The 12,088-nt window shown below is 45.9% G+C and overlaps 1 protein-coding gene across 1 annotated transcript in view; it reads right to left on the minus strand.

The window, feature by feature from the left end:
• Positions 1–12,088, minus strand: part of LOC143961444 (vitelline membrane outer layer protein 1 homolog) — a 74,302-nt gene that overhangs the window by 32,981 nt on the left and 29,233 nt on the right. The window lies entirely within an intron of this gene.

Genomic DNA, 12,088 nt, shown 5'->3' on the forward strand with positions numbered 1-12,088 from the left:
ACACTGGGACACTGGCACAGGACTGCGCTGACCTGACTGTGGCATCTCCTGCACCCCCTTCATAGCCTGCCCTGACCTTGCCTCTCCTCCATGGCCTTCCTGCACTCCTGAATTGTCAAAATATCACAGATAAAAAAGAAGCTTGTGTGGTCTCTGTGCTCTCTATCATGCTGCTGGTGTCAGCGCTCTCTATCTCGATGCTGGTGTGGTCTTAGTGCTCTCTATCTTGGTGCTGGTGTGGTGTCAGTGCCCTCTATCTCAGTGCTGGTGTGGTGTCAGTGCCCTCTATCTCAGTGCTGGTGTGGTGCCAGTGCTCTCTATCTCATGCTGGTGTGGTGCCAATGCTCTCTATCTTGGTGCTGGTGTGGTGCCAATGCTCTCTATCTCGATGCTGGCGTGGTCTCAGTGCTCTCTATCACGATGCTGGTGTCTGCGCTCTCTATCATGGTGCCGGTGTGGGGACAGTGCTCTCTATCTCGGTGCTGGTGTCAGTGCTCAGTCTCTATCACGGTGCTGGTGTGGTCTCAGTGTTCTCTATCACAATGCTGGTGTGGTGTCAGTGCTCTCTATCACGGTGCTGGTGTGGTGTCAGTGCTCTCTATCTCGGTGCTGGTGTGGTGTCAGTGCTCTCTAACACGGTGCTGGTGTCAGTGCTCTCTATCACGGTGCTGGTGTGGTTTCACTGCTCTCTATCACAGTGCTGGTGTGGTTTCACTGCTCTCTATCACAGTGCTGGTGTGGTCTCAGTGCTCTCTATCACAGTGCTGGTGTGGTCTCAGTGCTCTCTATCACAGTGCTGGTGTGGTCTCAGTGCTCTCTAACACGGTGATGGTGTCATTGCTCTCTATCACAGTGCTGGTGTGGTGTCAGTACTCTTTATCTCGGTGCTGGTGTGGTCTCAGAGCTCTCTATCACGCTGCTGGTGTCAGTGCTCTCTATCATGGTGCTGGTGTGGTGTCAGTGCTCTCTATCTCGGTGCTGGTGTGGTCTCAGTGCTCTCTACCTCGGTGCTGGTGTGGTCTCAGTGCTCTCTATCACGGTGCTGGCATTGTCTCAGTGCTCTCTATCATGGTGCTGGTGTGCTGTCAGTGCCCTCTATCTTGGTCCTTGTGTGGTGTCAGTGCTCTCTATCACGGTGCCGGTGTGGTGTCAGTGCTCTCTATCTCTGTGCTGGTGTGGTCTCAGTGCTCTCTATTATGGTGCTGGTGTGGTGTCAGTGCCCTCTATCTTGGTCCTTGTGTGGTGTCATTGCTCTCTATCATGGTGCATGTGTCAGTTCTCTCTATCACTGTGCTGGTGTGGTGTCAGTGCCCTCTGTCTCGGTGCTGGTGAGGTCTCAGTGCTCTCTATCATGGTGCTGGTGTGGTGTCAGTGCTCTCTATCTAGGTGCTGGTGTTGTCTCAGTGCTCTCTATCTCGGTGCCGGTGTGGTGTCAGTGCTCTCTATCACGGTGCCGGTGTGGTGTCAGTGCTCTCTATCACGGTGCCGGTGTGGTGTCAGTGCTCTCTATCTCGGTGCTGGTGTGGTCTCAGTGCTCTCTATCTCGGTGCTGGTGTGGTGTCAGTGCCCTCTGTCTCGGTGCTGGTGAGGTCTCAGTGCTCTCTATCATGGTGCTGGTGTGGTGTCAGTGCTCTCTATCTAGGTGCTGGTGTTGTCTCAGTGCTCTCTATCATGGTGCTGGTGTGGTGTCAGTGCCCTCTATCTTGGTGCTGGTGTGGTCTCAGTGCTCTCTATCACGGTGCTGGTGTCAGTGCTCTCTATCACGGTGCTGGTGTGGTGTCAGTGCCCTCTATCTCGGTGCTTGTGTGGTCTCCGTGCTCTCCATCGCGCTGCTGGTGTCAGTGCTCTCTATCACCGTGCTGGTGTGGTGTCAGTGCTCTCTATCTCGGTGCTGGTGTGGTGTTAGTGCCCTCTATCTCAGTGCTGGTGTGGTGTCAGTGCTCTCTATCTCGGTGCTGGTGTGGTGCCAATGCTCTCTATCTCAGCACATGTGTGGTCTCAGTGCTCTCTATCATGGGGCTGGTGTCTGCGCTCTCCATCATGGTGCCGGTGTGGGGTCAGTGCTCTCTATCTCGGTGCTGTTGTCAGTGCTCAGTCTCTATCGCTGTGCTGGTGTCAGTGTGGGAGATAGCAGTGGAGAAGTCAATCAGCAGGCAGTGCCAGCACCATGGCTGAGGATTAGCACTGGACTGGCACCTCTGGACCACCGCAGTGGAGCCCCGCATAGGTGGGGATAAGGGCCGGGCAGAGGGAGTGGTCAGGGGCTCAAGCACAGGTGGGCACACTGGGACACTGGCACAGGACTGCGCTGACCTGACTGTGGCATCTCCTGCACCCCCTTCATAGCCTGCCCTGACCTTGCCTCTCCTCCATGGCCTTCCTGCACTCCTGAATTGTCAAAATATCACAGATAAAAAAGAATGCTTGTCGTTGTTGATCCCAGATTCACTTAATACTTTTGTTATGTCAGTGTCCATGTTGTGGGACTATGTCTGCACAGCTAGTAAGTATTTTGTGGCTGAAAATATGACCTGTAGGTTTTTAAAGTCAATGGGGTCCGCCGCGAACTTTGCAGTTTGCAAACTTTTGGCCACGTTCGCGGTTCTCGTTCATGAAACGCCCCTTTCCGCAGAATCTACGCTCCTTTCCGAAGGTCCCCGCTGCCTGCTGGGAAACACACGGATCCCAGCGACAGCGGGGACAATCCTTATTGCGCAGCACGACTCACGCATGCACAGTAGGGAACCGGGAAATGAAGCCGAAAGGCTCCACTTCCTGATTCCCATACTCAAGATGCCGGCGGCAGCACCCGAGAGACGATCAAGAGATCGGCTTCGGGTGCCGACATTGCGGGTGCGCTGGGCGGGTAAGTGTCATTATTTTAAAATAATGCTGCTGGCTTTAAAAAAAAAAAAAACGGCGGACTCCCGGCGGACTCCCGCTTTAATGTGCATAACGAAGCCAAGGAAAGATGGAAAGATCTCCAAATGGCATCAAATTACAGATTAGACATTCTTATAATATGTAAAAAAAAAAGTTAGATTTTATTTCCATCATTTACACTTTCAAAATTACAGAAAACAAAAAAATGGTGTCTGCAAAAGTTTGTGCACCCTGCAGAGTTAATATCTTGTACTGCCCCCTTTGGCAAGTATCACAGCTTTTAAACACTTTTTGTAGCCAGCCAAGAGTCTTTTAATTCTTGTTTGAGGTATCTTTGCCCATTCTTCCTTACAAAAGTGTTCCAGTTCTTTGAGATTTCTGGGCTGTCTGTCACGTACTGCTCTTTTAAGGTCTATCCATAGATTTTCAATAATGTTGAGATCAGGAGATTGTGAAGGCCATGGCAAAACCTTCAGTTTACGCCTCTTGATGTAATCCCCCATGGATTTTGAGGTGTGTTTAGGATCATTATCCATTTGTAGAAGCCATCTTCTTTTAACTTAAGCTTTTTCACAGATGGCATCAAGTTACCATCCAAAATTTGCTGAAATTTTATTGAATCCATTTTTCCTTCTACTCGGGAAATGTTCCCTGTGCCACTGGCTGCAATACAACCCCAAAGCATGATTGATCCACCCCCATGCTTAACAGTTGGACAGAGGTTCTTTTCATTAAATTCTGTGCCCTTTCTCCAAACATACCTTTGCTCATTCCAGCCAAAAAGTTATATTTTAACCTCATCGGTCCACAGAACTTGTTTCCAAAATGCCTCAGGCTTGTCTATATGTTCATTTGCAAAGTTCAAACGCTGATTTTTGTGGTGAGGACGTAGAAGAGGTTTTCTTCTGATGACTCTTCCATGAAGACCATATTCGTACAAGTATCTCTTTATAGTGGAATAGTGTACCACAACTCCAGTGTCTGCCAGATCTTTCTGAAGGGATCGTGCAGTCAAAGTGGGTTTTGAATTGCTTTTCTCACAATCATGCGAGCTGTTCTGTCTAATATTTTTCTTGGTCTTCCAGATCTTGCTTTAACTTCCACTGTTCCTGATGACTGCCATATTTTTCTTGGTCTTCCAGATCTTGCTTTAACTTCCACTGTTCCTGATGACTGCCATTTCTTAATTACATTCCGAACAGAGGATTTTGACATCTGAAAACGCTTTGCTATCTTCTTATAGCCTTCTCCAGCTTTGTGAGCGTCAACTATTTTCAGTTTCAGTTTTCTAGACAACTGCTTGGAAGAACCCATGGTGCTGATTGTTGGGGCAAGGTCAGATGAGTCTGGCCATTTAAAACCTTTGATATTGACATCAACTGGTCTTCCCAGATGATGATTGAGAACAATCCATGACACTGGCAGGTCTCAGCTTTGCAAAGGGGGCAGTGCATGCTATAAATTTTGCAGGGTGCCCAAACTTTTGCAGACACCATTTTTTTGTTTTCTGTAATGAAAGTGTAAATGATGGAAATAAAATCTTAATTTTTTTTGACATATTATAAGAATATCTAATCTGTAATTTGATGCCATTTGGAGATTTTTCCATCTTTCCTTGGCTTCGTTATGCACATTAATACACATTTTTACCTGGGGTGTCCAAACTTTCGATCCCCACAGTATGTATATCTATCTTTCTATCTATCTATCTACCTATCTGTATATCTATCTGTATATCTATCTGCATAACTATCTATCTGCTTATCTGTATCTCTCTGTCTGTCTGTAGGTCCTACCAGATGAGTGACGTGGGGGGGGGGGGGGGGGGGGGCTGGGGTTGGGGCTTTGTTTATGCCCCCCAAAAAAATGGAGCACCAGCCGCCACTGCTTATGACACATCACAGGAAGCACCTCCATAGTTAACAGAGGATAGAATTAAAATTAGACTTGGAAAACTTAACAATAATAAATCAACTAGGTAATTAGGGAACACAGTCAAGTAATTGCCAGAAGATTGTTGCAAATTTTTACTGACAGTCGACTGACTGGAATGGTACCAGGTGATTGGAGAAAAGCCAATGTAGCACCAATATTTAATAAAAGGGTCCAAAATGCATCCCTGGGAAACCAAACATCAATAGTATGCAAGCTTTTGGAAGGGATGATAAGGGACTATATACAAGATTTTAGTAACGAGAATCGTGGTGTATCTGGATTTTGCAAAAACATTTGACACAGTTCCCCATAAACATTTACTGTACAAAATAAGGTCCATAGAGTGAGTACATTTATTGAAAACGGGCTACAAGGGCAAGTTCAGAGGGCAGTACTCAGAATGGTCAGAAGTGGGTAGTGGGGTCCCCCAGGGTTCTGTGCTGGGACCAATCCTATTTATTTTGCTCATAAATGACCTGGAGGATGGGGTAAACAGTTCAATCTCTGTATTTGCGGATGATACTAAGCTAAGCAGATCAATAACTACTCCTCAGGATGTGGATACCTTGCAAAAAGAGCTGAACAAATGAATGGGTTGAGCAACTACATGGCAAATGAGGTTTAATGTAGAACAATGTAAAATATTCATTTGCATTTGGGTGGTAAAAATATGAATGCAATCTATACACTGGGGGGGACCTCTGGGGGAATCTAGGATGAAAAAAAAAGTACATGGGGGGTTCTATAAGATGATAGACTCAACAATAGCATGCAATGCAAAGCTACTGCTAACAAAGAAAACAGAATATTGCATGCATTAAAAGCTGGATCAACTCCAGAGATAAAATGATAATTCTCCCGCTCTACAAGACTCTGATCCGGCCGCACGTAGCGTATGCTGTCCAGTTCTGGTCACCAGTCCTCAGGAAGGATGTACTGGAAATGGAGCGAGTACTAAGAAGGGCAACTAAGCTAATAGTCTGGAGGATATCAGTTATGAGGAAAGGTTGCAAGCACTGAACTTATTATCTCTGGAGAAGAGACGCTTGAGAGAGGATATGATTTCAATTTATATACCGTGATACCAAATCCAGAGATGAAGTGACAAACAGTGCTGTGTTTATTTGTGTTATATACAAGTCCATATACAGGTGCTGTACAGTGTTCCAGAAAACAAAATAAAGGACAAAATAGTAAAACACAAATCCTAGCCATGTCACGGCTCTAACTGTACAATCTGCAGGCCCTCACTAGCAGGCTGAACAAGCCTAACGCTTGTCAGTCTCTACAAAAACTGTTTAACAGCTTTTACCAACCTTTCTCTCTTCATAGACCAACTGTCTGTATGTCCCAGGCAGAGAGCAAAGGCTGTCTGCTCAGGTGAGCTTAAATTAGCCTGGGGAAGAGGACCAAGATCCGAACTGGATCATGGATCACAGATTTCTGAACGTGTATGAGAGGAGCTTGGGAGAGGTATAAACCCTGAACAGGACTTTTCCTGGCTCTCTCTGGGACACTTTGCTACATATCCTCCCCCCTTGTTTCAACCCCAGGGTTGGAACACCTGTGGCCCAATAGGAGTGAACACGGGACAGGGCATCTACATTCCCCATCTTAACACCTGGCCTGTGTTTTATGGTGAAGGAGTAATCCTGTAGAGCCAAAAACCACCAGTTCACCCGTCTATTAGTCTCCTTCTTTTGGGCAATCCATTTCAGGGGAGCATGGTCAGTTACTAACTCAAACTGGCGCCCTAACAAATAGTATCTGAGTGCATCCACGGCCCACTTTGTGGCTAAACATTCCTTTTCAATGACTGCATACTTTTTCTCATGGTCATTGAGCTTTCTGCTTAGGTACACCACAGGGTGTTCTTCCCCATTGTGTACCTGCGATAGTACTGTCCCAATACCAACACCAACATCAGACGCATCCGTCTGAACCAAAAAATCTTTAGAGAAATCGGGGGAGTACAGAACTGGCTGTGCACAAAGAGCCTTCTTCAGGACTTGGAAAGACTCCTCTGCTATTGAGGACCATTTCACCATTACAGAGTCTTTACCTTTCGTCAGGTCTGTCAGAAGGGCAGCTATAGTTGCAAAATTTGGAATAAATCTTCTATAATACCCCGCAATGCCAAGAAAGGCTCTGACCTGCTTCTTGTTTGCAGGACGTGGCCACTCCTGGATGGCTTCTATTTTACTCACTAGAGGTTTTATGACACCACGGCCAATAGTGTAGCCCAAATACTTGGCTTCCTCTAGACCAATGGCACATTTTTTTGGATTTGCCGTAAAACCGTCTTTGAAAAGGGAATCAAGGACAGCCTGGACACGAGGCAAGTGAGACTCCCAGTCAGCGCTATATACCACTATGTCATCTAAATAGGCTGCTGCATATCGTCGGTGGGGTCTTAGGGTCCTGTCCATGGCCCTCTGAAATGTCGCAGGGGCATTTTGCAACCCAAAAGGCATTTTTTTATATTGAAATGAACCCTTCGGGGTCACAAATGCAGTCTTCTCTTTGGCGCTATCAGTCAGGGGTATTTGCCAATACCCTTTTGTCAAGTCCAAAGTGGTAATATAGCAAGCTTTGCCAAGTTGGTCTATAAGTTCGTCTACTCTGGGCATTGGGTATGTGTCAAACTTTGTCACTGCATTAAGCTTCCTGAAGTCATTACAGAACCTCCAAGTGCCATCCGGTTTTGGGACTAACACGATGGGGCTAGACCAGTCACTATTGGATTCCTCAATAACATCCAGCTCCAACATTCTTTTAACTTCTTTGCTGATATCTTTTCTCCTCGCCTCAGGAATTCTGTATGGTTTGAGCTTGACACGTACCCCAGGTTCAGTAACAATATCATGCTGAACTGCTGAAGTCATGCCAGGTAACTGAAAATTTCTCTCTATTCCTTATCAGGAACTCTCTAGCTTCCTGTTTTTGGGAATGTGACAAGGTATCAGAAATTGTGACCTCAGGGATCAGAGGGGACTCAGTACCCCTAGGCGTTACTGGGAGGGATCTCGCAGTTAATGCCAGTCTATCTTTCCAGGGCTTTAACAGGTTTACATGGTAAACCTACTCGGGCTTCCTTTTTCCTGGTTGATACATCTTGTAGTTGACTTCCCCAACTCTTTCAATTACTTCAAAGGAACCCTGCCACTTAGCCAGGAACTTGCTCTCAACAGTAGGAACCAACACCAGGACCCTGTCACCAGGTGAGAAAACCCGGAGTTGGGCCCCCCTGTTGTATATTCTCCGTTGGGCTGCCTGGGCCTGCAGTAAGTGTTCTTTTACCATCGGCATGATTGCTGCAATCCTCTCCTGCATTTGAGCGATGTGCTAAATGACACTTTTATAGGGTGTCTGCTCCCCCTCCCAAGTTTCTTTGGCTATATCTAAAAGTCCCTGAGGGGGTCTCCCATAAAGCAACTCAAATGGAGAGTACCCCGTAGAGGACTGGGGAACCTCCCTGATGGCAAACATCAAGTATGGTATCAGGAAGTCCCAGTTTTTCCCATCCTTGTCAACAACCTTTTTTAACATGCTCTTTAACGTCTTATTGAAGCGTTCCACCAAGCCATCCGTTTGAGGATGGTACACTGAATTTCGCAACTGTGTCACCTTAAACAACTTGCACAGCTCCCTAGTTATTCATGACATAAATGGGGTGCCCTGGTCTGTAAGGACTTCTTTAGGGATGCCCACCCGACTGAATACCATAAATAGCTCCTTGGCGATGTTTTTAGCAGAAGCGGTGCGTAAGGGAACCGATTCAGGGTAACGGGTAGCATAATCCATGATTACTAGGATATGCCGATGACCCCAGGCAGACTTGGGGAGTGGACCCACAAGGTCCATGGCAATCCTCTCAAAGGGCACTTCAATAATAGGCAATGGCACTAAAGGACTTCGGAAGTGGGGTAGTGGGGCTAACATCTGACACACAGGACAGGATTGACAATAATTCTCAATATCTTTCTGTACCCCAGGCCAGTAAAACCTGCGCAACAACCTTTCAGTCGTTTTTTCAACCCCTAAATGGCCTCCTAGCAAGTGCCCATGGGCAAGTTCCAACACCACCCGTCTGTATGGCTTAGGGACCACCAATTGTTCAACCACTTCATCATTCATTTTACATACATGATATAGTAAATCCTCACTGCTGCTGAAATAAGGAAAACAGGGCCTGTCCCCTGGTTCGACAGGTACCTCATTAATCACTGTTACATTTTCCCAGGCCCGGGCAAGGGTCTGGTCTTTTCTTTGCTCAGTACCAAAATTTTCTTTGTGTACATTAAGGTCAGCAAACTCCAACGTAGGCTCGGATTCAGCAGATGGCTGTCCAGCTCTACTGGTGGTGGGGACTTCCTCAGACTCCTCCAGTTCTCCTGCCATAACTGATAAAGGAAAACACGAGGAGTCCTGAGAGGAATCCCCTGTACCCACCTTGTCAGTAGTGGCCAGGTGTTCTGGCTCTGCCACTGAGTCAGGCACTGCGACCGGGTCAGGACGATCCCACAGTTCCCAAAACTTAGGGAAGTCCCTACCAATGTGCGCCCTGTGCACCAAGTTGGGGACAAGTCCAACCTGATGGGTCACCAGTTTTAAACCGAACAGTGGTTATAGGGTACTCCCTGGTATCCCCATGAATACAGGTCACAGCAATTTTTTTAGCATGACAATTCACAGGTTCCATAATTTCAGCTGTAACCAAAGTCACTAGACTTCCAGAGTCCAGCAAGGCTGTAATATGCTTATCATTAACAGTCATTTGGCACATTGGTTTTCTCACCCACTTCTGCAGGGCAACTGGTAGTGGCCTCAGGAACCGGTCCATGACCACACGCTCCACTATTTGTGGCCCAGACAGGGACTCTGGCTGTAGCCATTTCCTCACCAGGTGAATTAGGTCGAACATCTGCGATCTTGGGGGCTTCTTCCCTTGAAAGAACCAGCTGTGGACCCGCTGTGCTTGAACTGCCAAAGTGACACCAAGTCGTGCCAGGATTTCCCGTTTGACCTTTTCAAAGTCTCCCACTTCTGCTGATTCCAAATCATAGTAGGCCTTCTGCGATTCTCCAGAAAGCAAGGGAGCAACCAGTCCTGCCCACTGGGTTTTAGGCCAACCTTCCTTCTCAGCGGTCCGTTCAAACGTTAGCAGAAAGGCCTCTGGATCATCATCTGTAGTCATCTTAGAAAGAAAGGGACCCACATGGATGGCTGAGGGCTTGTCTCCAATATCAACTTTAGCAGGTGACCGCTGTGCTAGCGTCTCCACAACCTCAGCCAAGGTTTTCCTAACCGCTTTGGCATCAGTGGCTAGCTGTTCAAACAGCCTCTGCGATTGCTCCTGTGCGATAGCATTAGCTTGCTGTAGTGCAGCATTAATTGCAGCATTTGTTTGCTCCTGTACAGCACTAATCTGTTGGAACAGCGCCTTGGTTTGCTCCTGTGTGATAGCAATAGCTTGCTGTAGTGCAGCATTTGTTTCCTGCTGTGCAGCGATTGCTTGTTTTTGTGCAGCGTTGAGTACAGCGTTTGTTTTCTGCTGTGCAGCGCTTGCTTGTTTTTGTGCAGCGTTGAGTACAGCGTTTGTTTTCTGCTGTGCAGCGCTTGCTTGTTGTTGTGCAGCGTTGAATACAGCGTTTGTTTTCTGCTGTGCAGCGTTGGCTTGCCGTAGTTCAGCATTTGTTTGCTGTTGTGTAGCGTTGGATATTATCAATTGTTTTAGGATTTTCTCCATGTTTTAGTCACTCTAGGTACTGGCCTTTTAAGTAGTAACTTACTACAGCTGGTCGCAGCCTCCACCATATGTAACCTGGGGGACAAGTAGCAGGTATAAAGATCCCTAGGATGAGCAATTACTCAGGCACAGATACCAAATCCAGAGATGAAGTGACAAACAGTGCTGTGTTTATTTGTGTTATATACAAGTCCATATACAGGTGCTGTACAGTGTTCCAGAAAACAAAATAAAGGACAAAATAGCAAAACACAAATCCTAGCCGTGTCACGGCTCTAACTGTACAATCTGCAGGACCTCACTACCAGGCTGAACAAGCCTAACGCTTGTCAGTCTCTACAAAAACTGTTTAACAGCTTTTACCAACCTTTCTCTCTTCAAAGACCAACTGTGTGTGTATGTCCCAGGCAGAGAGCAAAGGCTGTCTGCTCAGGTGAGCTTAAATTAGCCTGGGGAAGAGGACCAAGATCCAAACTGGATCATGGATCACAGATTTCTGAATGTGTACGAGAGGAGCCTGGGAGAGGTATAAACCCCGAACAGGACTTTTCCTGGCTCTCTCTGGGACGCTCTGCTACAATATATATATATATATATATATATATATATATATATATATATATATATATATATTTTTTTTTTTTTTTTTTTTAATACCGTACTGGTGACATACTTGGTGGCTATGTTTTGACTACGTTTGTTCTATTTACTTTTATGATTAGACAAGTGTGATTTAACTGTTCTTCTGTCTCTGTCTGATTCATGGTTTCTGACAATAGCTGAGCATACAAGACTAGCCGACAATAGCTTGTATGAGAACTGGAACTGTTTATTGAAAACTCACACAGAATTTATAGTACACGAGGTCAGATGAGCCTAATCACAATATCATATGCAAAGGAAACTGTATACAGGAATATAATTAACATAACTAACAGCAAACAAACTATGCTAATCCACCTTTAGCAACTAATAGCTGACAGTGATATAATTAATATGAGCTTATTAACTAGTCACTTAAATCAGCCTAGGTGGAGTGCACACAATACTAGCAGACAGACAGAAACAATAGGTGTCCCAATTAACCATGGGAGATACACAACATTGTGTATTCTGTCCACTAGATATGTCATCAGAACACATACAATATCCCAGAAGTCTGATAGCGTGAAATTAATTTATCTTCATAGATCTTCTGAGGATTATGGTTGATAAATATTTCTGTCCCAAGTTAAGGAGCCTCTCCAACCCAGTCTGCCAGAGGGCCACCATATTTCCTCTGAACATTAGCATGTACAAGATTAATGTTACATCTTTCCATCTACTTCAGAAGGAAAACTGTATTCCTTATTCAGTAGACATGTGCATTCGTTTTCGTCCGAATGCATTTTCGTCCAAATTGCTGGCATTTTCGAAAGTGGAGAATCCGAAAACCGAAAGATCTGACATAAACAAATGCTTTATTTTCGTTTTTGTTGTGACAACAGTTCAATATAGATAGGAGATTCCACATGATGCTGA

The sequence above is a fragment of the Lithobates pipiens genome, unplaced genomic scaffold (assembly GCF_037356315.1).
Source record: "Lithobates pipiens isolate NorthernLeopardFrog02 unplaced genomic scaffold, aLitPip1_a1.2 Scaffold_8, whole genome shotgun sequence".
In the NCBI taxonomy this organism is placed as follows: domain Eukaryota; kingdom Metazoa; phylum Chordata; class Amphibia; order Anura; family Ranidae; genus Lithobates; species Lithobates pipiens.